This window comes from Parus major, chromosome Z (genome assembly GCF_001522545.3).
Source record: "Parus major isolate Abel chromosome Z, Parus_major1.1, whole genome shotgun sequence".
In the NCBI taxonomy this organism is placed as follows: domain Eukaryota; kingdom Metazoa; phylum Chordata; class Aves; order Passeriformes; family Paridae; genus Parus; species Parus major.
In genome coordinates, this window is record NC_031799.1 from 71,196,386 (window position 1) to 71,220,576 (window position 24,191).

Genomic DNA, 24,191 nt, shown 5'->3' on the forward strand with positions numbered 1-24,191 from the left:
AAAGGCAGAGCATTAATTTAAAGCTCAAAGAAGAAGAAGTAACCTATTATTTTCAGGTAAAATGGGAACAGATATGAAAAATTTTTCTTTCCTGCTTCACATGAAGATAGAAAACCCTGAAATTTTTTACAAGCTTCTGTCTTTGTCAAGTTTTTAACCCAGATCTCAGATTTTTGAGCATCTGTCAACTGAAACTCCAAACCCTTCACTGCCTACTCAAATTATGGACTTGAGACTTACTTGAAGCAGCCACATTATTCTTCCTTTTCAGCATTGAGAAAACAGAGGTAGCAAAAAATGTTCATAATAATTTTGTACTTCTGAATAGGAATAATATAAACCCCCACTTTACTTCCCCAGACTCTAGAGTAATAGGCTCTTGGATGCTTTCTAAATATTTGAAGCATAATTTCAGTAGTAAATATGAAGTGGGTTGGGGTTGTTTGCCTTTGTGTTTTTGGGGTGGTTTTCTTGTTTTGTTTTTTGTTTTGGTTTTGGGTTTTTTTGTGTGGATTTGTTTTTATGGTTGTATGTTTGTTTTTTTTGTGTTGTTTGTTGGGTTTTTTTTCCCAAAGAAAATAATATTTTGGAGAGAGGAGGCTTGTGTCTTCTGTCTTCAACATTTGCTGTCTTCCCAGGTGAAGGAAACAGCTTTTCCTTCCTACTCATCCCAAGATCTGGTGGAAACTTAGATCCAAACTTTGGAGCTCAGTGCTTTTACCTTTCTTCAGGGCTTGAGAATTATTGTTTTGGAGAATTAGGTTAGATGACTCAAAAGGTTAATTTTTTTAGTCCTTCCACTCCTATATAAAAGCAACCCTTTAAAGTTAGCAAAAATATTTGCCGTCATGTGCAAATCAAATAATCTTAAGTAGATTCATCAGTTTCTCCCCTGGTTCCCAGTTTCCTGCACTGCCTTTCTGTCCAGCTCCTTGACTGACAAGATTACAGCTTAATTCAGGAGTAGGAGGCAACTGGCTAAATTGGCAGGATTTCAAATGCCTTCCCTGAGGTCCCCAGCTCTTGTCCTGTGCTTATGAGTGTCTGCAGGAAGGTTATCACAGCTGGGGCAGATGGGGATTTATACAACCCACGCTTTTCCTCTGGGAGAGTTCCCAAAAAAAGAGCTGGGAAAACAAGAACAAGAAATTCAGCTTCCATTAGGAAAAAAAAAAAAAAAAAAAAAAAAAAAAAAAGGAAAAAGAAAAGAAAAAACAAGACAAAGAAAAAACCTCAAAAATGAAACCGCAGGGCTGTAACATTTCTTCTGCTCTGAGGGAACCTCAGGAATAGCAAGCTCAAGAATCTTATATGTCATGCACCCTCACCTGTTCTCTCTCTTATTTCAACAGCTGTTTGCAGTCATTGTAAGAGCATAATTATTACTTTAGGGATTTTGAGCCTGTGTGAAGAACTTCAGTCTTAAAACAGGTATAAGACAAACAGATTGCCTCAGCAGAAAAAACTGTGAGGGGGCAAAAAACCAAACCCTCCAGCACCATCCAGCAGTCCTGTTCTGGGGCTGAAGGAATTCTGCTCCTCCAAATGATTAATCTTTAAAAGTGCCCCAACACTCTGAGCTGGACAGTCAGTCCTCCCATGTGCCTGAACTTTCTGTCCAGTTAAATATCTACACAACATCCTAAATAATTAAGAAATTAGATTTTTATCCCTTAACCTATTCATTTAACACTGAACCCAAGAGCAAACCATTGATAACACCGCTCAACTCTTTAGAAGTCCCAAGGAAAAAACTGGAAAGGGAAAGGGAAAGGGAAAGGGAAAGGGAACAACCCCTCCTCAAACCCACAAAAACCAAAAACCAAGCAACCAACCCACAAAACCCTCCCCAATATAGCAAAGAACAGCAATCCCAAACCAAAACCAAAATCTGAACTAAGTATCTTCAAGTAGTTGCAATGATGTTTCTGGGCTTTATTTTGGCCATATAACAAAGTCTGTGTTTCAGAGAGGAAACCTATATGACCTTTCATAACCAGTCATCAAATGAAAGTTAAACAGAATAGGTGGGGGACATGCAAATATTGCAAATTTCAAGGCCTGGTTCAGTGTAACTAAAGGACAGTTTGTGGACACAGGAATAAACTCAAGTCAAGACTGCAGTTTTCAGTCTGCGGAAAGCCTTGTGTGTGCTCTTGTGTTTGTTGACTTTTTCTAAATGTACTAACCAGCTGGTCCAATGGAATAAACTACCTCACAAATTTTGTTCTGCCTCATATTTTTGCAGCATCAGGGCCTCTGTAGTTGCACTACTAAATAAATGTTATGTGAACCAATTTCACTTGTGCTCAAGGGAGAACTCCATCTTTCCTCTCAAAAGAGGTGGAAAGAGGTTTATGCAAACTGACAGTGCAAACACACCTCTGTTTGAGAGTAATCAGCAAATTCTTCTGTCTTGATTTCTTCTTTTTTTTTCTCCAGCCAGTGTCTGTGGCTGCAGTAAAGGGACATGACAAATCCTCAGTAGGTAACTCCTGAAATTCTGCTGTTTCTGTCTAAGCAGAACCTTCGGTGCTGAGATGAGGGGGAAAAGTGCTTTGGATCACTGATGCTGTTCTTGTCAGGTTTGCCAGTCTTCCATGGTGTAGATACAGACAAATATGAAAAAAAAAAAATCAGCCTACCCGATCTGGCTAATGAAATACTGATGCTAGAGCAGTACTACAAAAATTACAGGAAAACCACAATGATTGTGGGTTCTCCATGATGAAGACTCCACGGCTTTTACATTATCTAAGTAAGAGCAGGCTGGGATGAAGGCAGATGAAATGGCAGAGGTAAGCAGAGCAGAAGGCACTCAGCTGTCCCCCTGTCACAGCTGAGGTCAGAGGCTCAGGAGAAGTGGCAGGAGCAGCAGGTGCCCCCGAAATCCCCCTGGCACTTTGCCGCTGTCACAAGTTGGCCGGGTCACGCCGTGTGAAACAACAAAACCCCTCTCCCCCTCCTAGCAAAATAACCTGCACCAGCCACAAAGGGGTCCCTTTGGAGGCTTGGAGGCACAGGGGAGATATTCCCAGTGATTCCATGAGCTTTGAATCAGCTCCACGAGCTGTGGGAACGAAGCACGCAGAAGAAATGTCACCCAATGGCCTGCCTGGGAATCAGCTCCGCCAGGAACTGTGGCTGTCGCTGACCTTCACAGGGGCAAGCAGCAAACTCAGTTTTCATGCATCTGTTTTCAGTCAATTCCCTTCTCTTGAGGGCGAAACTCCCTGTGAAATAATAAAGGCAAAACACCAGGGAGATGAAGGCAGGAGAAGGGGATTTCTGCAGGAGCCATGTATATGAAAAATTGTGTGAGGAAAAAAAAGGAAAAAGGTGCATTCTGATACTAGAGGGGAAAGCAGACAAGTGGAATGGGTCTCAGCTGTGAGTTTGCAAGTTTCCCATGAAGAAATGTGGCAGAGAACTTTGCCTGCCTGCTTCTTCTCCATATCTGTGCAATCAGATCATATCTGAATATGGTCAAGTGCATTTACCTTTGGTACCTGATAGATGCCAAGAAAAATTATTCTTAAAACCCTGTAGGATTGCTAAAGATAGTCAAGACAAATTATTTTCTTTATTCCCTAAAAAAAGGAAAAAAAAAGGTTTTTAATAAAATAAATTAGGAGATTTTGAGATAAATTATGATCTATAGGTAGATTTAGGGAATTGTCTGTCTAAATTTCAATATTATTTGAAACAGAAACCTGCAAAAAAGAGGGGCTTCATGCAAAGAGGAAATCACCTGAGAAAAGCCAGGACCTAAATAATAGCAACACAGGCTCTGCTGCCTGGGACACAATTTCTTATGTTGACATATCAAGAGCAGGTTGACTTTTCTACCTCTGCCTGGAAGATCTATGTGCAAACTGAAGTTTTTAGCTCATTGGAATCAGTTTTTGTTGCCATTTTATTTGCATGCTTTACTCTAAGTCCTCTCCTAATAGAATGGGGCAATTATATATATATATATATATATATATATATATATATATATACAAAGAAAAACTTTCATATACAGTGATAATTATTAAGAAAAACAAGACAGAGTCAAGACAATGCTAGCTCTCAGGAAAAAGAAAAGTGTGTTTTTGGTAGAGGGAGAGCTCTGTGCATGATTTATAAGTGCCAGTGAAAAAAATTCTGTTTATTTTGAAATATATCATGTTGTTATTGTAATGTATTTTTATTTTGTATAAAATGATTCTCAGAAAGCACCCTGTGGTTTATTAGCTAATAACATTCAATAGCTGTTTACAGTCAGAGATTAAAAAAGATTCTTTGGACTCTTTGGTAACTCAAATTCTGAGTGAAGAATTAAAGATTTTAATCAACGTCTTTCATTCCATTTCACCAGGCAGCCCAGCCAGAGGATCTAAAATAATCAGTGTTTCCCTGCATAAATAAATATCTGTATGTAGAAAGGGCCCTCTACCCATACTAAGTAATATTTCAGTCTAATCAGTTTTATTGCCTTTTTTCCTAGCCCTTTATGCTCTGACTCACATGTACAGCCTCTCTTCTAGAAATCATTTTGAGTTGCTTTTGAAAAAAGGGTCATGTCATAAGAAGAATATTACTTATTTTGATCACAAAAAATGGGAAAGAGGACAGAAAGTTTCTCAACACAAAAAGTTGCCTTTTATGTACGTTTCCAGCAACATATTTTCAAAACCAGACATTAGGTTATTTTAAAATTTTGTATTTAAAAAACATCTCTGAAGAATTCAGTGGCTTTTTCAGAATCATGCACTGGACCAGTTCTGTTCTCAATTGGATCAACACAATTGCCCAGAAGCCAATGTCATTGCAGCATGGTAAAGATGGGATGGGATCTGGTGTGGGCCTTCTTGCCGCTTTAGACTGAGATATTGTATTACATATATATTATTTTTCTTTCCTTCTTCCTTTTTTTTTTTTGTCTTTTTTTTTTTTTTGTTTTAAATTTTTTTTTTTTTTTTTTTTCCCTTTCAGCTCATTTTGCCCCAGGCTGAAGTTGAGTTTGGACAGTCTGAACCGAGAAAAAAAAAAAGCAAAACAAACACTGTTGTTTCCTTTTGAATGTTATTCAGGCACCAGGGGCTAGGTCTTGATTAATGCTCTCTTTTGAAGCCATTGTTATCTAAGATCTTATACAATTTGTTTTGGAATTTTCATTGTTTTCAGAAGTTGCGTTGAAAACTTAATGAAGTTAACACAAAGAACTACTGTAATGAGGTAATGAGATAAGTCCATACCAACAAAAGGGACAAAAATTAATTATTTCATATGCTGCCAGCGAGCATCAGTGTTAAGGGAATGTATGAACAGTGAAAGTCTGATTCAGCTGCCCAAACACATCCATCCAGTAACATTTGGGATACCCTAGGATTTCCCACATGCCATTTATATGCAAATCCAGAAATCCTTGCTTTCTTGGGGTATCATATCTGACAGTACGCCCCAAATTCTCCAGTGTCTGAAATGACATGGGAGAGCTTTCTTCAGCCAGTTGAGTCAAGACCTGCCTGTGTATTCCATCACTTGTCATCACCAGAAAAAAAATCAGATTTATACTTTGTTGGTAAGGGACACACCTTTTAAATGCTTCAATATACTGGAAAATGGTCTATATGAATTTTACACAGTCTGCAAAGCATAAACATGAAAACAGTGGTGTCCCAGCGCCTTTGTGCCACATACTTTCTTCTCTTGGCTGTCAAATTATAGCACATTCCCCTGTGGACAAATACAATTATATTAACATAACTATGCCGTGGAACCTCAGAGAACGAGGTAAAAGCCAGAAGCCCAAATAAACTCCTGCATAATTAGATACAGCCCCTATGCCATTTGCAAAGTTGCTTCTGTTTTACCTTGTAGTGAATTTGTTGGTAGTGAATTAATCTGGGTTTTAACACAATCACTGAATACATGTATCAACAGCATTTTGCTTCCATCAGCATCATAAACTGCTTCCCAACAAGATGTAGTGTGGAATGTTTATGAATTAAAGTAAGGCACTGAAAATTTCTGGTTTTTTTATGAAATGTGGGGTGTTTTTTTGTTGTGGATGGATCATCTAACATTTATTTCATTTATTGATTATACGTTTATTTGCTGTAGCCTTTATTATGAGCATTCTAAGTTCATTTTGCTCCTCTTTTTCAGAATGGGCTTCCAAGTGATCTGTCCCCATTTAGTGTATGAGAAAGCCTCTTTTGAGTCAGTGTGTGCAGTACACAGACAAAACACCCTGTCTGCTCTGCAGTCCTCTCTAATATAAAAATGTTAAATTCACCCATTTAACATAGATTGCTAGCCCGTTATGTTTAGCCAACTAAATATTATAGCAAAATAATTAATATAGCAGTTAATCAGTTATTAAAGCTGAAATTAATTTAGAGAAAAAAAAAAAAAAAAAAAAAAAGACATCTTGTCCAAGCCACTGTGACAAGCACATCTTCTTTCTCACTTATTTTCTGTTTTCCTTCTCCGCAGCCTTTCCTTCTTCCCCTGCACACCACCCTCCTTTCCTTTCCTGACGAGGACAAACCCCCAGAGCTCTGCTCTGGTAATTTCTGACAATTTGACTCTGTGCCCTGATTCAGAGTGATGGATTGTGCTGCCAAACCATCAGCACTGACGTTCACCATGGCTTTGGAGGGGTCACTTCAGGACGGGCCAGAAATCTGACTGTAAGCTCCTTTCTATAGATGGCTTATTTTAATCGTGACATTACTCAAATCTGCATCTCCCCGTGAATGTTTATGATTACAGTGACCTCTAGGGGTTTGCTTTCCATCACAGAGTCTTTAACTTTGGCTGCAGGATGGCAAGGTCAGTTCCCTGCTCAGTTGTCCCACTGATGCCATATTCTCTTTTTTTTTTTTTTTTTCACACTGGAATTTCTTTAAAAAAAGAAAAAAAAAAGGAAAACAAAACAAAACAAAACAAAAAAAAAAAAGGGAAAAAAGAAAAGACAAAGTGAGGATTTTGGGCACTTGGTAAGATTCAACAGAGCTTCAGAGGTGAGGAAAACATTGGACAAATTTGGAATAATTTCAAGGCCTGACAGTGAAATGTCTTAAAAATACAACGAGCAATGTAATTCTTAAATATTTTCCTTAAAGACACCAAAAAAATTAAAATCTAAATTTGGAAAAGCAGACTGGCTCAATTCTTCCCTCCTTCCCCCCAAAAATACTCCAAATTTCTGCTTTTGCTTATGTGTCTGGAATTACCAGATAAGCATGAAATCCATAGCTGGAAGATGCAAAATCTAATTCAATTAATCTGAATTGAAAAAACTGTATCAAGTCTCAACAGGACTAGATATAGTATAGAAAAATAACCTGCAAGAACCCTAAAAGAACAACTTAAACTGGCAAAATTTAAATAAAGGGCAGAAATACAACCAGGTGACTCAGCTGTCAGCTAAATTTTAATTTACCATGGTAGTAAGATAGAATTCCTAGCTGTTTTATAAATTGCATGTCAGACAGCCTCAGGCAGCAACATCAGGAAACATTGCACCTGGAGAGGAATGCTGAATTCCAGTCAAGGACTGGACATGTCTTGTTTTGCTCACCAGGTTGAAATTCCTGGTCTTCCTTCTTCAGTTTCTTTTAAAAATGCTTTTAATTTGGCTTCTGTTTCCTTCAGTCTAGGGTAGGCTTTGTATATCTAATTTCCTTCCATAATTTCATTGGAGGCCTGTATTTTCACAGCTCTTTTATGTCCTGCCACTGAATCCTCTGTCTTGAATTATTTTGTATTATCCTTGGGGTGGTTCAGGCCCCAGACCTGCATGGTTGGCAATTCCTTATCTTTTTCTTTTTGTTTGTTTGTTTCTTTTTTTCCCAGCAAACAGGCCCAAGGATAGCAGGCAAGCAAAACACAAGCAATAATTCTACACAGGCCAGCACCTCCATGAGGATTATGATTTCTGCTTTGTTTTATCAGACACCAAGGTTTTTATGAAGCTGCCTCCACCCATTTTAAGCCTTTGAATTTCAGAATCATTTGCAATCATCCTTTATCCATTGCAAGTCCTCAAAACAAGCCCCAGTCCTCTGCATCTTTGTTGCAGAATATCTTATGGAAGAGATGCCCAGAGAATCAAAATCTCTCACAGCTTCCCCTAAATCATCCTATGAATGGGCTGGATGTTACTCTTGATAAAAAGAGATGCAGTTTCATTCCCAGAAATAGTGGAGCTCCTATGAGAATTTCCCATGTGAGGTAAAGTTTGGGAAGACTCTGTTAGAGACCTGCTCTGTAACAGCCTGGCTTCAAAGAAGCAGGGTAAATACCTAAGTACAAATATTATATTTCCTGAGCTGAAAAGGTCTGCAGAAGAAGTAACTCTGTTTGGATTTTGTAATACATTGGACCAACTTAGCAAATTTAAAATAACACCAAAAATACAAACAGCAAACACAAACAAGACCCAGACCCAAACATGATTCAAAGAGACTCATTTGCAGAGTGTCCAGATGATGGGTGAACTGAAATGCAGAAATATAATTGCCACTTCTCCATGGTTAATACTAGTAAAAAGTACTCTTCCTGCTAATGTAAGAGGAATTTAGTGAGTGGTTCTAAACATCATGTTGCTAGGTGCTGCTTAAAACTAATTCCCAGTGTTGCTGTGGTCCAAATTAGAAGTAGTAATAAGCAGATACAATTTAATGAGCAGCTTGAAAACTCTCCCTGACAATGCTTCCAGAACTAAATGAAAAAAATGTGCATTTTCACAGCCTCACATAATAAAATGAGCTATTATTTTATATAAAACTAAAAGGCAGTTGTCAGTTGATAATGGAATAAAGCAAAGAACCATGTCTTATAATCATAATAGACAATAAACCCATTTAAGATATTTGTATGTCAAATACATGATGTGATAAATACCAGTTTTGTTTGGTTTGTTAAACTATATTTTCATATGCTATACTTTGCTACGTAAGCAAAGTGCTTTGTGGCAAATACTTATTAACCAGCTCTTCTAGTTAGTGTCTGTTGACAAATCCAGTTCTGAGCAAAGCTGGGAAAATCCATCTCAATGGTTTGCACATATAGAACATGAAAATTTGTAGGGGAAAAAAATGCTCAGTGAATTAATCTTGAGAATTAGTTAATTTCCTGTGCCTTTTTAATTGCAAAATGCCTGGTGCTGTGGGCAATTCTTTCTGCAGTTCATCTGGAACCACGAAGTCACAGAATGTCCTGAGCTGGAAGGGACTCACAGTGACCACTGAGCCATTGGCCCTGCACAGACACCCCAAAATCCCACCCTGTGCATCCCTGAGGGTGCTGTCCAAAGGTTCCTGGAGCTCTGGGGCTGTGACCATTCCCTGGGGAACCAGGTCAGTGCCCCAGCACCCTCTGGGGGAAGAACCTTTTTTTATCTTTAAATAAATTGATAGGAAATCATCCTATCAGGAGAAAAACATGGCATTTTAAATACAATTCTGTCCAGCCTGTCATTTCCAAATAAAAGGTCCTCTCTGGAATCTGATTGAAATTGGAATTTCTGCTAGTGCAGCTAGGCCAGTATCCTCACTGGAACTGACAAGAATCACAAGTTTCATTCAGCCCATGTGAAATTTATATACATCTATATCTATAGATCAATTTAGATATCAAAGGATGTTTAAAATTATGATGCATTTGAACCAACATTTGTGAGACAACCATATCCCGACATAGCTATTTATAATTGCTTTTGCATGGATTTTTTTTTTAGTTTTCCTGTGCTTCTCCATTATAAAATGATGGGCTATATTTGCCAAGCTCCTATTAGACTCAGGACAAAGTAGAAAATCCAGTGGGCTTTGTATTTGAAAGAAAAATGCTGTAGGAAATGTGATATTTGCATGATTACATCTCATTAATCTCAGTATCCTTTCAGTGTGATCCATCATGCCAAAGAGGATTCTCTCACTCTTTTGCTGGAAGAGCTGCAAAATCTTAGCATTGAAAAGGTGTTAAGAGAAAAGCTGCCCATGATAGTCAGAATTAAGCCAAATGTTAAAAATTATTAGAGAGTTAAAACTACTTCCTTGCCTTTTGTAGTGATTTGTATGTGGTAATAACTTATTTGTTTATGTCTGTTTACAGATGGCCAGGAAATAAGCTAAATCTGCTTGAAAGAATTTCCTCTACCTGTTTCAGTGGGAAAATCTCCCTTACTCCTCTAAGGTGTTGAACAGCGGTCACACACCTCACCACGTGCAACTTCGCATTTCACGGTGTAGAAAGGCATTCCTTTTAACTCCTGGAACTCATTTATTTTTAAAATTACCCTGTCATGCAAGGTTAATACTCCTCTCACAGGCTCAGAGACGTGGCTTTTTACCCTTGCACTGCTCGTCAGCTTGGACACTGCCAGAAATATCACCCTCCATGTGCTCGACAGAGCTACGTGGGGCACACCCAGTTTGGAGAACCTTAACAAAGGTGCACATTAAATATCAAAAGTCTCAGCTCAGTGGGTGCTCTACCTGTGGGTTGCACATGTTGCGAGAAAACCCTCTTATCTGTACTCATATTATGTAATAAAAGCAACGATTTCAGGGCATTTTCAAAGCACTGCTGTTGAAAATTTGAGTAGTTAAAATTAGTGGTAGGTGAGCTCTGGAGTGGTTTTTGGGCAGGAAGCTATGAAGAAGCAGCACTGCTGTGTGTTCACCATGGAAACTGCAGAGGTAGAATAGTGTCAATAAATTCACTTTGCCATGTTTGTGTAACAGCCATATACAAGTTTCCTTATTTTCTTCCCAAAGTGCTTTAACAGCAGGAACTCTAAAGAAAGTCTAGCAAAAGAAAAAAGAGCAACTTCACTTTGTTCTAACTGATGAAATGCCATAATTTATATTATATTAATTATATTTGCAATTATATAGTATATAATAATTACATTGTATATTTATAATGATAATGTTATGCTATACAACATTTATTGTATTAATAAAATTTAACCCTGTAAGTGTGTACCATCTCAACATAAAAAAAAAGGGTGAAAGGGTGAAAAACTTATCATTCTAAACTCTAAAATTTGCATTTTATATACTACTGCTACTGTGCAATGCTTCCATGCACACTGAACAGAAGCAATAGCTGGAGTTGTAAACCCCTGTTATTCAGAAACATCTTATGCAATTCACCTTTATAACTTCCTGCCGGTTGCATTTAACCTTTGGTTTCACCACTGAAATATTTTCTGTGATGGCAGCCAAAGCAAACATCACAAGTACTGTAGAATTCTTTCCCATACCAGCTTAAATTCCATTCACTGAAACACACAGAGGCTATTTTCCTTTTTCATTCTTTTTTCTCCTTGTTAACTTTAAAGGCATTTTTTCCCTTAGCTATCAAGGTCTGTCACATCTTACTACATGTGCCAAAAAATGAGGTTTCAGGTAAGAAAAGCATTTATCTTAACTGTTCTGTAGGCCAGACCCTTGAAAGTAATTATCAAACACTTATATATTCAAATATATTCAAATGTCTGACAATTTTTTTTTGTTAGAAAGGACCAGCTCTGTTTAATGATGAAAATCGAGAAAATGAGCCCCAGTTCTTCAATCCTTACCCTGACAAGCAGCAAGTGATAAGGATGCTTCCCTTCTTTTGCTGAAATTTACAGTACTACAAACTTTGAATTTAGATTGGCCCATTTTGAAAAGGATGGGGATAAAATATGTAAAGCCCATTTTAAAGTCCTGTGGTTGATTTTAAAATGTGAACATTCTTCAGCTGCACTGGGTTTCAATGAAATACGAACTGTCAGCCAACTGAAGACAGAATTTACTGCAAATTGGGTGCATCAAATCCCTGCTGAAGTTTCTGTGGTAAATCAGCATCAAGGCAGATCAGGATTAATAAAAAGGTTCTTGGTGGGGGTGTGCACATGAGAAAGAACTGAGAGCTCTTTCTTTCTCCAAGCTGCAGAATCACTGTGAGGTCACTTTGTCCTTCCACCAGTGGAGATGTTTCCCTGGCTTCTCCTGCTCTTTTTGCACTCAGAGTGATGTGCTGTGATGAACAAATGCTGCAGAATGGATTATGATTTTTTTAGCAGGGCTTGTCCCTGTCACATTCAAGAAATTTCCCAACTGAATCTCGTTTGCTCTTCCACCTCCCTCGCTGTAGTCTCTGTGTGTCAGCAGAGCTGCTTAGTGATGCACTGGGAAGATGATGGGCAGGAGAGAGAAAAACCCCAGAACTGTACAATATTGACCTTGAAGGACTTTCTATGAAAAAAATTAAAATTAAAAAAAAAAAAAAAAGAAAAAGCCATTGCTGTTAACATTCTAAAAATGACTCAGAATGAGTCTTTCAATTACCATCTAATTAATACAGACATTAATTAGTGGGTTATTTAGGTGAGGTACCTTTTATGTAAGTGTGTATGATGAAAAAGAAATTACATAAGCAGAAAAGCCATAGCTATTAAAATTGTCACATTAAAAACCATTAAATTACTTTATTAAATGTTTTCCTCTTCACTGAGTGTTGCAATACATGCTAGAGATGTCATCTGTGACTTACACTGCAAGTAAACATTTTCTTGCATGTATGGGAAGTTTTCATCCATGTAAATTTCTGGTTTGATGATGTTTTCCTTTAGTTTTTTCCACTGTTAATTTTTAAGAGCTTTAGAGTACTTAAACATTATTCAAACAAATTTAAATTCAAGATGCTCACTGTTAATTTAAAATGGCTGTGGTGGTTTTACATTGATTGGGTAAAACACATTGATAGGGTAAAAACATTTGGTATCATTTTAGTCAGGAGTAATTCTATCAACATTTTTAGGTAAAAAAAAATGTAAAGTCTCCACCATATATTCTGCTTTCTATCTGTCTTGTCTTTGTAACCTATCTGATGAGTTTGGCTGGATAAACAAGAAAATTAAGTAATAATGAAAGTGTGTTTACTTACATAATTTAATTCAAGAGTATGTTAGAGTATGCTGTATTTTCATAATTATTTTATTAGCCAAGAATTTAGCACAATTAGAAATATAAATATAGCTCTAAATTGCAAAAACTTTTTAATGGATACTCCCACTCTGGTTCTTTCCAAAGTCAACATTCCACTTTGGGAAAAATATTTTCTGAGGTTTCTGAAGGTGTACGTAGCAAAGCAAAAGATCTTCTGATAGCCAGGGTAAAGAAAGGTATCCTGTGTTTTTAATCTCTTCTGGGGAGTGCAAAAAGACAGCATCAGGCCTGGCAACTCCTGAGCCCATTTTTTTCCTCCCCACCCCATTATTTAACATGGAAAAAAGGAGTCTCAGGGGGTGGTTTTAGTTCTTGACAAGTCCCCTGACAGGAGAGGGGGACCAGAATGAGAGGTGAGAGGAAATGACCTTGCCTTGTGCCAGAGGGAATTTAGATTGGACACCAGGAGAAATTTCTTTGCTGAAATGATGGTTGGGCATTGGAAGAGCCTGCCTGGGGAAGCACTGGGATCACCATCCCTGGAAATCTTCCAAAAATAAAGCGTAGATGTGCTTTATTTGGGACAGGGTTTACTGGTGAACACAGCCGTGCTGGGTTAATGTCTGGACTTGGTGATCTTCGAGGTCATTTCCAGCCGTGACAGCTCTGTCATTCTGGCAGTGATTTTGTGTTTGTGGCACCTGTCCCTCCAGGGTCACCGCTGGCACAAGAGAATGAAGGAGGAAAACACACAGGAAGGTTGGCTTGGCTGGTTTAACCAGCGGGGTTAAACACACAAAGAACAGCAATTCCGTCTGCGCTCTGCAGAAGTTCACCGCGCTGAAAGGAAATTTTTCCTCTCTCCCAGGCACACCTTGAACACCACGAGAAATGAGATGGTTTAGCTAAATGTCACATGTGCAGTTTTTATGGCACTCAAAGACTCCGAAAGATTCTTTCCCATCACCCATTTCTGACAGGAGTCTATTAAATTTTCTCTTCCACGGCAGTGGCGCATAGTCATGATTTTAATTTCCTGTGTGTGGAATCAAAATCTTGCTGGAGGAACCACCATTCAGGACAGTAATTACAGCAGAAGAGCTTTGTGGACAGCACAATTGATATTTAAAATATCAATACCTGGCAGCTTCCAGGCCTTCCTGTGGTAAAAACACGGGTTGAAGACTCATTTTGGAGGCTTCAGAATTATCAAAAAAGTAATTTATTACCCTAAGAAAGGTATAAAGAAGAAACTAAGAAACTAAGCAGCATTTCAGGGCCAAGCAGCTGTTGAGGGGAGCAAGGAACAGCTGAATGAACAATTTAGGCAAGATCTGGTTTAGTCAATTGCTTTGAGACCTGTTTCAACCATCGCACCCAAATGGGAAACTCAGTCCTTAAGCTTGGAAGAGGACCCCTGTACTGGGGAAAAGTCTGTGAAAGAACCCTCAAAAAACATGCAGCTCCCATTTCAGCTCAATAAAACATTGCTGTTATTCCAGCTTTTCACTAAAAGCAAGGAAAAGTTGGTATTTCTGAAGCAAATGCAGGCCCCCTGTGGCATGAAACCTGAACAGTATGTGATATTCCATGAAATAAAAACTCAGCACCTAAGAATCATGCTTTTGGGGGCACAATGGCAAGATGCCTCACTTTTTCTTAGAAGTAAAATAGCCAAGAAATCTGTCAGTTTATGTCCTCATCAGCCTGCCAAAAGGGAGCTGTGAACTATAACTACAACTAAAACTGCAGAAAAACACGTTGCTCTTCAATTTCTTTGTATGGCCAGATCTTGAAATTGGCAATTTATTAACCAAATTGCTGAGCATGAATTCACATGTCGGGAATATCCCTTTGGAAAGCTATTTTTGCTTACAGGTGTATGAAGGGAGAAGGAGAATGATGAAAATGAAGGAGAATGAAGGAAGATGAAACAAAGGCTGAAACATGCAGCACATTGAACTTGGCACCAATTTTAGAGGTTTTACAGTGAAGAAAAAATACCATTTTGGGCTAGCACTAGCAAAATAGTCATGAAGCAGCAATAAAATATAATATTATGTGATAAATATAGTAGACTAGTTGATTAAATGACAGTGTAAATGACAGAAATTGCTGAAACAAAGAGTAACACTGGGTGGGAATGTAGTTGATAGTAACATCTGTGAAAAAACCAGATAATATGTAATATAAAAATACCCAATGCATTTTTGCAAATACTAGCACAGTTAATATTTCTTCTACTTCTGGCAATTTGTATTCTGTGCTACATTTGAGTAATTTCTACAACTCCTTAAAAAAAAAGGACATTTTTACTGATTTAGTTGGGGAGTTGTGTATCTCCCAGAAAGTAGTGAGCAAGGATCAAAGCCTTCAAAGTTTTAGCACTAAGGGTGGCTCATCTTTTCTCATATAATTTTCCCAGATTTAGAGCCTACAGGCAGCAAAGCATATCCTTTGCCCCTAGCAAAATATTTTGAGTGTTACCTAAAGCATTTAATATGCAAATAAATCCTTCCAGGCCATTACTGTGGCATCACCAGCAAGTTTTACTTTTAAGGCTTCTTACACTGATGAGGGAGTTGGTGTTTGCTTTCCAAGAAACACAGAGTCCATCAGTAGACTCATAACTTCTTGGAAAGCATTTCTGCAGTAAAAAAACCAACATTTGTTAAGGGATGTGCATGTGGCTTGAGTTAATTGAAACCTCATTGGAGGGGCTGTCAAAAAAATCTGCTCTTGAGATAGAAAGAGGTAGGACAACACCTGTGAATCCCAGGGGCTGAATCTGTTTTACTTAGACAACAAAGAAGCATTGAATTTGTTTGTTGAAAGAAAATGTTATGAAATAAATCAGTGAATGATAAACTGGGGGAAAAGAAACCAGAACCAATTCACATAGGGTTTAAGCTATACTTATATACACTATATATAATAATAATTGTTAAAGTCACTTTTTTTTGTTTGGTGGGGTTTTTTTTGTTTGTTTGGGTTTTTTTTGTTGGTTTTTGTTTTGCTTTGGGTTTTATTGGGTTGTTTGTTTGGTTTTGTTTTGTTTTCCATCATTGTTTCTGAGCTTTTTGCATTTTGGTTTTTTGTTGGGATGTTGTTAGTTGTTGTTCCATTGGTTCTTTATTTTGCTTTTTTGTTCAGTTCGATTTTCGTAGTGGGAAGGAGAGGAAATGGCTCTAAATCCATCTTTTCAGTTCAAAATAATCCCTGACCAGCTCCAGAGCTGTCCATTTTAATTCTGTTTTTCCCTCACACTGCCCCATGCTCACAGACCACTGCCAGGACACCACATTAATTATCCAGAGGGCAAACATCGAGAAGACCCACAATGAGTATAAAATGGCACAACTACATTAATGTATAGGTTGAAAACATCTAGTACCTTTTGAGATGAAGACAGAAACCAGCCTGAAAAGGTCAGGTCACTGACAGAAGCTGCTGCATAGTTATGTGCATTCCTGTTCTAATGAAAGATCTCATCTACCTCTTCTTGTCTGGGTCCAGCATGAAAAGTAACAATTCAGGCTGTGTTGATGACACTTTGCAGCCAAACAAGTTCTTCGAGCCTCACCTAATTCTTTCACAGTGATTAAGTTTTTAGGAGCAGGAGGGTTGGATATCAACTCTCTCTGTAACCCTTTCCCATCTACATGGCATTTTAAAGATTTCTCAAGGCTCTAAGAATTCAAAGTCTAGTTCCTCATCAGACTGACAAATAAGTCACACCTAAGGCAGCCTCTCTGTGACACCCAGAGTTTATTATTAATGTGGCTAATTAAGAGCTTCCTTGTTATTTGGCTTTGTTTTGTTGTGATGAGTCTCATTGTACCGTGTGAAATGGGGTAGTGGATGGATTGCAGTGTTCTCCTGTGTCAAAGAACCATTTTTAGAACATTCTTTGGTTAGTAGGAAACCACAGATTTTTATTTATGTTACATAACAAACCCCTTAACCATGTAAGTGTAGAACTTACATATAGAACTGCCCCAAACCTTCCATAAAGGCACTACTCTGCCTTTAATCATGGTGAATAGATCAGAATGGTACAGAAACTACCATTTTACTCATTTCCCTCACAATTTTATTGCAAATTTCTGACTAGTGACAAAAAAAGTTTGAATGAACTCTTTTACATACAGCAAGCAATGACAAAGATGTAATAATTTGTGAGTGGCAGGGTTTTAGCCTAATGTCACAAGAAAAAAAGGGCTTTGATCTGATTTATTCCTGACTTCTTTCAGGCTAAAGAAATTCCTGTTCTGAAAAAAAGGAGCAGCAGCAAACAGAAGGAGGTTCAAATGGGAGAGTGCTGGTAGTTTTTTGGGGTATTTTCCCCTGGAATGCATGGGGAACAGATTATTTGCTTTTTCCTTTTTGTTAGCAGAACCCAAAGGTAATTACACACACTAACCAGTAAAGTACTTTAGCACTTTAAGAAAGTAAATAGTTTGATTTGATGGAACTTGCATGCTTCAGATGACATTAATGCACAAGCTGGAGCAGAGAAGATATTGGTTATTTGTCATGCTGGAAAAAAGAAAGAAGTTTTGATGGTCTCAAACAGCAAAGATGCCACACTCACACTAAAGTTGAAAGTCATGGAAAAGTCATGGATGTGTTTAATATAAACTACTCATAAAAAGATATCTGTAAGTTGAATAAACATGTTTTTTGCTTTCAATAGAAATTTCAATCCAAGTAGTATTGACATAACACTATTAAAAAATACCATATACAAGTTCCTGTACACTTTTAATTGTGGTAAGAAGTTGTGTTCAAAGCATATTAAATTATTGTGTTTGGGGAATAGAAAACAAGAATTTGTAAGTAAATACTTCACAAAGTTAGGGTCATCTCTACTGAAGAAGGGCAATAGACAAAAATTGAGCATATACTAATTATATGGTAGGATTTAGACAACAAGAATTAAGGAACACAAGAAAAAACAGGGGAATAAAAGGGAACACATGGTTCAGCAGTTGAACAACTTTTAAAAAACCCCAAACTTCTAATTATCTCTTCCTGGTAGCAAATTACCTACAAGTGTCATCTGCAGAAAAGCCTTAATAATTTCAAATGGTTCAGGATCAAGACTTTCACTAAAATCTTACAGTTTGGGGTTTTTATTGTTGCTGTTGTTGGTGTTTTTTGTTTTTGTTTTTGTTGGGTTTTTTGTTTGGTTTTGTTTCTTTTTTTTAGTTGTTTGTTTGTTGTTTTGTTCTTTTTTTGTGGTTTTTTTGTGGGGTTTTTTTTCAAACCCCAGACATGTGCTGTTAACACTAAATGATCAGCTCAGGCTGCCTCCTATGATTTTGTTGCTGTTGAAGGGTTTCAGGGATCCTATCAATGCTATTGAGTGTCTGCCAAAAAGAAACCTCAGAGAAAAAGCAGTGCTCAGGGGCAAAAAGTGTCAGATACTGCAGCAACACTGCTGGAACCTGACTGAGATGAATCAAAGCATCCTCACCATCACAAAGGAAGCAGCTGGGACAATGTCTTGTGCATATTAACTCACTGTTAGATCTTATCATTTCAGATTTTAGATGTGACTTGGCTTCCTGCAGTTCTGAATAATCACCACAAAGTTAAACATAAAAAAAAAAAATATTCAAAATCACAGAATCTACTTATGTTTGGTGCTACACATAAAAATATTTTTTAGCCAGCCTTACATTTTGTAAAACTCACAAGTACCTTGCCATACTCTCCTGCAGTCTCTTCCACAAACAAAGCTTAGTTCCAGTTTTTCATTGTAACATAGGGCTTGCCCCTGCAGTAGATAAAGTGCCCACATTTACATAAATCAATATATATCCTATATGCAGTCCCAGAGAAATTGGCTTAGGCATTACTGTATTTGCACAGCAATTAATTTTATGTCAGAATCTTTAGGAGCTATAGCTGGCCAATGGTTTTCTCCCACCATCTTCCTTCCTGGCACTGGCAGAACCAAGCTGTGGTTAAAGCTGCTGCCTGATAAAAGATTTCCTGCTGTTCACTTTGCTCACTGTTTGCTTCAGCTGTGGTGCAGGTAGTCAAACACAGCAATTGTAATCTGCGGTCCAAGGAGAGGCTGTGAGAATACTTTTCTCATTCCTGTGATACTGTCAGAGACCCTGCCCTTTTGTCTTTGCACTGTCAAATAAAACCCTCATGTCCAGGTGAAGTGGCACTGCAAACTGGGCTGACTTGTCTCACTGGCTGTACAATACCACGGCAAGAATCTGCTTTAACTCAGCCAAATATGCAGTAAAGATACTCAGAACAGATTTTCAGTGCCTTCCCACGATTTCTCTCTCTTCAACAGCACAAAAAAAAAAAAAAAAAAAAAATTCTTTGAGCAGTATTTGCAAAAGAATCACAAAAAATCATTTTACTAAGGCATGGATCTCTGCACCATGTGTTGCAGATGCTGTAGTGCAGTGCATTAGAGGAAATAATCTGATAACTCAGATGGCTTTTCTGTAATTTACAGCTATGCAAAACTAAGCAGTAACTCCTTGGAGAAGCATTCAAACACACAGAGTGCAGTGCCTCAACATCCACTTGTAAGCAGGTGAATATTTATTGCAGATATATTTATTGCAAATATATTTGGACACTCTCTGTGTCAAACGGGGGAAAGCTGCTTGTGCTACTCAGCCCCTCCAAACTCTCACAAGTGTTGCTCTAAATTAAATGTCAGCAAGGCTAGAAGTGTGTGTAATATGAGTGTTTAACAATGGCACCTTCAAGCAGCACAGAAGTGGCATGGCAACACCCTGGCAGCCAGACCAGGCTCGTAGGAATTTCCTTGCTGCAGCATCACAGCTCTTTATATTTATCAAGCCAAGGGGTTACAGTGCCACATTCTGAAAGCTAACAGGATTTTTACTTTGAGTTCTGGGCTAAAAACTGTGTGTGTGAGGAATGAGGGAAGTACACATCCAAAGCCTGAAATGAGAACCTCTAGCACTGGATTATATTCCACACTTTTTTCTCCAGTAAGTTTATCACAAACTAAAATTCTGGGGTTTTTCCCCCCAAAGAGGGACCTATGGCAGGAAAACAGCCAAATTCATAGACATGAATAGACATGCACCAGCTCAACATTCAGTGCAAACATTTTCTTTCTAAAGCTGAAATTGTCTAGTTCCAGGAAGGTAAAAGTGGCACTGTTGTATCTCCAGAAAAATTCTAGTGGATTTTAGTAATTCATGTAAATCATGTCATCAGAAGAAAATTAATTTTAAAACATGCTGACTCAATACATAGGCTTTCCTTTCTCTAGGAGCATGTATAATTTGATAATATTTACAGGCCAAAACAATGAAAAAAAAAGATTGATGAGCTTTTAAGTAAGGGAGATAATAATCTGGATCTTTTACTAAGATATATATATATATGTATCAATATTTTTCTTTCTATTTTTCGTTCCTGTCTAAGCAATATAGATGTTTAATGCATAACAGGAAATGTGAGAAGGAAGAATACCACCTCCCCCCTCCAAGAATCTCCGTTGCAGGATGCATTCACTCCCTACTTTTACGTATTTTGGAAGTAGATTGTTTGCTTTCCTTTTGTTCTAACTGTCCTTAAAGTGAAGTAACAAAAGCCAATAATGGATTATCAGAGTCCAGCACAGCTCTGACTTCTGCCTTCTAAGTGCTCCTGATCAGAGCTTGAAGACCCAGTTTGTATACCCACACTGGATTTTAGTCTTATTATTTAGTCTTGTCTTAAAGTTATAGTGTTTTACCTTGACTCTATGGCTCTGCAACTACACAAGAGCAGAACCAAAATCTCTCACCAACATAAATTAGAGAGGGAAAATTGACAGATTGTGCCCATGGACAAGAAAGTGGTTTCAGGGTGTGTGGTCCAACCTAAAATAGCTACTATGTGGAAAAAAAAAGAAAATAAACCAACCTTGTATTTGCATTGTTTGCATATGACCCTGCATTCAGCCCCCTCCAAGCTCCTAAGGTGTTACTAAAACAAAAAATTATGCAGAATCCAGCCTTTTAATGTCCCTCTGTTCCAAAAGCAACATTCTCCTTTTTCTGAAGTAATGCAGTACAAAATTTTCACTTTGTGCTGTGCTGATTTCCTTTGGCTGCAGCTGAATCCAGTTTATAAATTAATGCCCAAAATTTTAGGATATTTCCCAAGATTCTGGGTCTTGCCCTTTGGAGATGAATGAGATGGGCAATTCTGCCCACCGGGGCTTCCAGACTTTGGAAAATGCTTGGGAATAACTTTGTCCACTCACCAAAGTTACAAGATCAGCAATGGACCACTTGCACCAGCCACACCTTGTAAAAAAGAGCAAAGGCATGGCATAAACACTATGTATACAAAACATTACTGGATGAAAACAAATATAGAACCTATTGTGCATAAATGTGGAAATGTGCATAAAAGGAAACAAAAGGGTTTATTTGTCAGCACTTTTTCAATTTTGACACTAAAATGAATGGCCATTGTTTCACATACTGCTACTTCAAGGAGTGGTTAAAAGTGGCTAAAAGCTTTCCCTCCCACAAATCCACAAGAAATATAAAATAGTGCTGATGAGACACTTAACCTTCAAAGAAGAGGGGTTGAGAAAAGCAGGTTGCTAGGAGCCTGAGATCTGAATGTCATTAGCCCATAAATTTTCACATGCATTGCTAATAAGTTTAATGCATGTAATGTAATGCATCCAATGCAAATAAACCAGATTTCATTTATATGCAATTGAAACAACGTTCAGGTCTTTAGAGATCTCACAGAAAAATGAGAATGACTTCTGGATGCAAGGAAGACTTGCTTCCCCAAAAGTAATTTCTGGTAGTCTGAGCTTTTCACTGGAGAGGGCAGAGATGATGAAACAGCAGCAAATAGTGGAGTTTGGGGCTTTTTGACACTGATAAAAGTAACAATTGTTAATACGAGAGTTTGCTGAAATGAAGGTGCTTTGTTCCAGTTTGACGTCATTGTGCCTCTGCAGGAGCTTCTAATGTGCCTCTGGCAGAAAGTAGTTCAAATCCTGTATTTTCATATTCTTCTCTCGTGGTGATGTTCCTGACCTGTCTCTGTGCTCATGAACTGTGGCACACAAAGGGAGTTCAGCTAAAAATGCACTGCAGTGCAGCATGACAGCAAAAGCCACACAGAGAACACATTGGGGGGATTTTTCAGAAGACAGTTTTTGATGCCATTCTCATGAAGACTTTGTCACTTGTGCTCCAGACCTGCACAGCTCTGGGGATCCTATTACAGCTCTCCTTACTGAACACTCGGTGCAAAATGTGTGGTTATTTTGCTTGTAAGACAGAAAAGGAATTTGCCTTCAGGACCTTGAAGGAATTTTATGTGAGAAGGAAGACCATGCAGGTACAACCTAAAAATCTATCAAAATCTATCCTTCTCAGCCAGAATATCTTTCTCCCTCTGAAGTGAGGTTTTCTGTGGAAAGGTCCCACCTTTGAAGCCCAGAATGGCACACTTCCAGTTATCTCCTGGATGAACACTCCATGGAATACATGCCCTTCAGGAGGACAGCAGAGACAACCTGTGTAATTTGCATTTAAAACCCCTGTCATCCACTGTGATGCTTTTCATTTAGGAGTTTCTATGTGATAGAATTCTAAAATTGTGTGATACCATCATATTATATTAACTTGTTTTGTGGCTTTGGTTTAGCACACGTTAAGTTCAGCTTAAAATTTCTAAAGGGTTTTGTGATTTCATTAAATTATTGATGACACAGAAGAGTTGACTGCATATGCAGCTCCCCGAAGAAGAAACTTCAGAAAAGGGAATGTAATGAAAACAAGAATTCATTATTTTGAGCTGGTATGCAGTCAGTTTGTCACTTTGCCCTCACACTTCATATTAAATTTTAGGAACTGGAACAGTAGATTACAAATACAAAAAAAAAGAATTAAATTTTCCAATTCTTACTTCCTCTATATTAAAAAAATAACTTTAATAAGCAGGACTTAATAAAATTTATGATAATTTGATAACTACAGAGACACATAATTCTACACTCTGCAGTAAAACATAAGCTCCCAAAATTTTATATATGCTCCATATTGGTCTGATTTTCCCACCTTGCAAATCTGAGCCCTGAGCCAGGTTTCCTCTTTGTAAAGAAAACAAATACACAGTGGTGTGAATAGGTAGATAATTTTCTACTCTTAAGGTTTACAAAAAAAACTTACGAATTTTGTGTGTTTTTTTTCTGCTGGTGTGCTTTAGTTACCAGCTTGTTACCATGCTAGAGCTGAAAAAATAGTAAAAAGAATTTGAACTTAGTTCAAGTTGAAAATGCAATTCCACTGCATTCATGATCTTTAAAGAATCCTAATTTGTAGTAAATATTAAGAATTATGAGAGAAGGCAGCTTTTTGCAGTTACTGTGTTAGGTTTAAATAATTTGAAAAAACTAACTTTTAAAATACTTACTCAGTGGTCTAAACATTCCTTATTAATGCAATTACAACATAATTACACACATTGTAACTTCAATATAATTACAATGTAATTACATGCATTATATTGGACTGTTAGAAGTTTTAAAGGTTTTTTAAAGTGCTTAACATATTATTGTAAAACTACCACTTCCTCCCTGATTCTCCTCTCTCTCTGTGCTGCAGTCACCTTTTAAGATTTTAGTTTCCAGTACCACTAGGCTTTCTAGATGACAAAGCAGGATTCTACTTTTTTAAGGGTACAACAGTCAAAAATAACTCAGTAACGACCTATTAGGGCAGGAAATCTTTGCAGGACATAGAAGAGATAAAAATATGGGGAAAACCCTCCTATCTTAGTCCTTTCATACATTGGACTGCACACAGAATATGTGATCTTTGAACACGTGCACCGTTGGGGAAGCGATAAGTGTTTATGGTCGTGATTAAACTTCAAAGTGTGTTTTGCATCAAACACTTGAGATTGTTTGAATTATGCCAGTGTTTTATGGGCAGAGTGATTCCCAGAGCCATTACAGTGATAAATATGACATGTTGTGGTGGCTAGATAAGGCTTCAGCTCTCATAAACCTTCCTTTACGTTCAGCAGTAATTATGACAAGAAGAAAATGTCCATTTTGGACCATGAGCAACTCCAGCTGGGTTCGGTAACTGCTCAGTTTGCAAAGACCAAAATAAAAAATAGTTGTTGCAGTGTAAACTGCTCAGTGCTGAGAGAATTTCAGGACCTTACCCTGCTGAGAGCTCAAAATGGGGTTACAGGTGGATCACACTCCTGTGA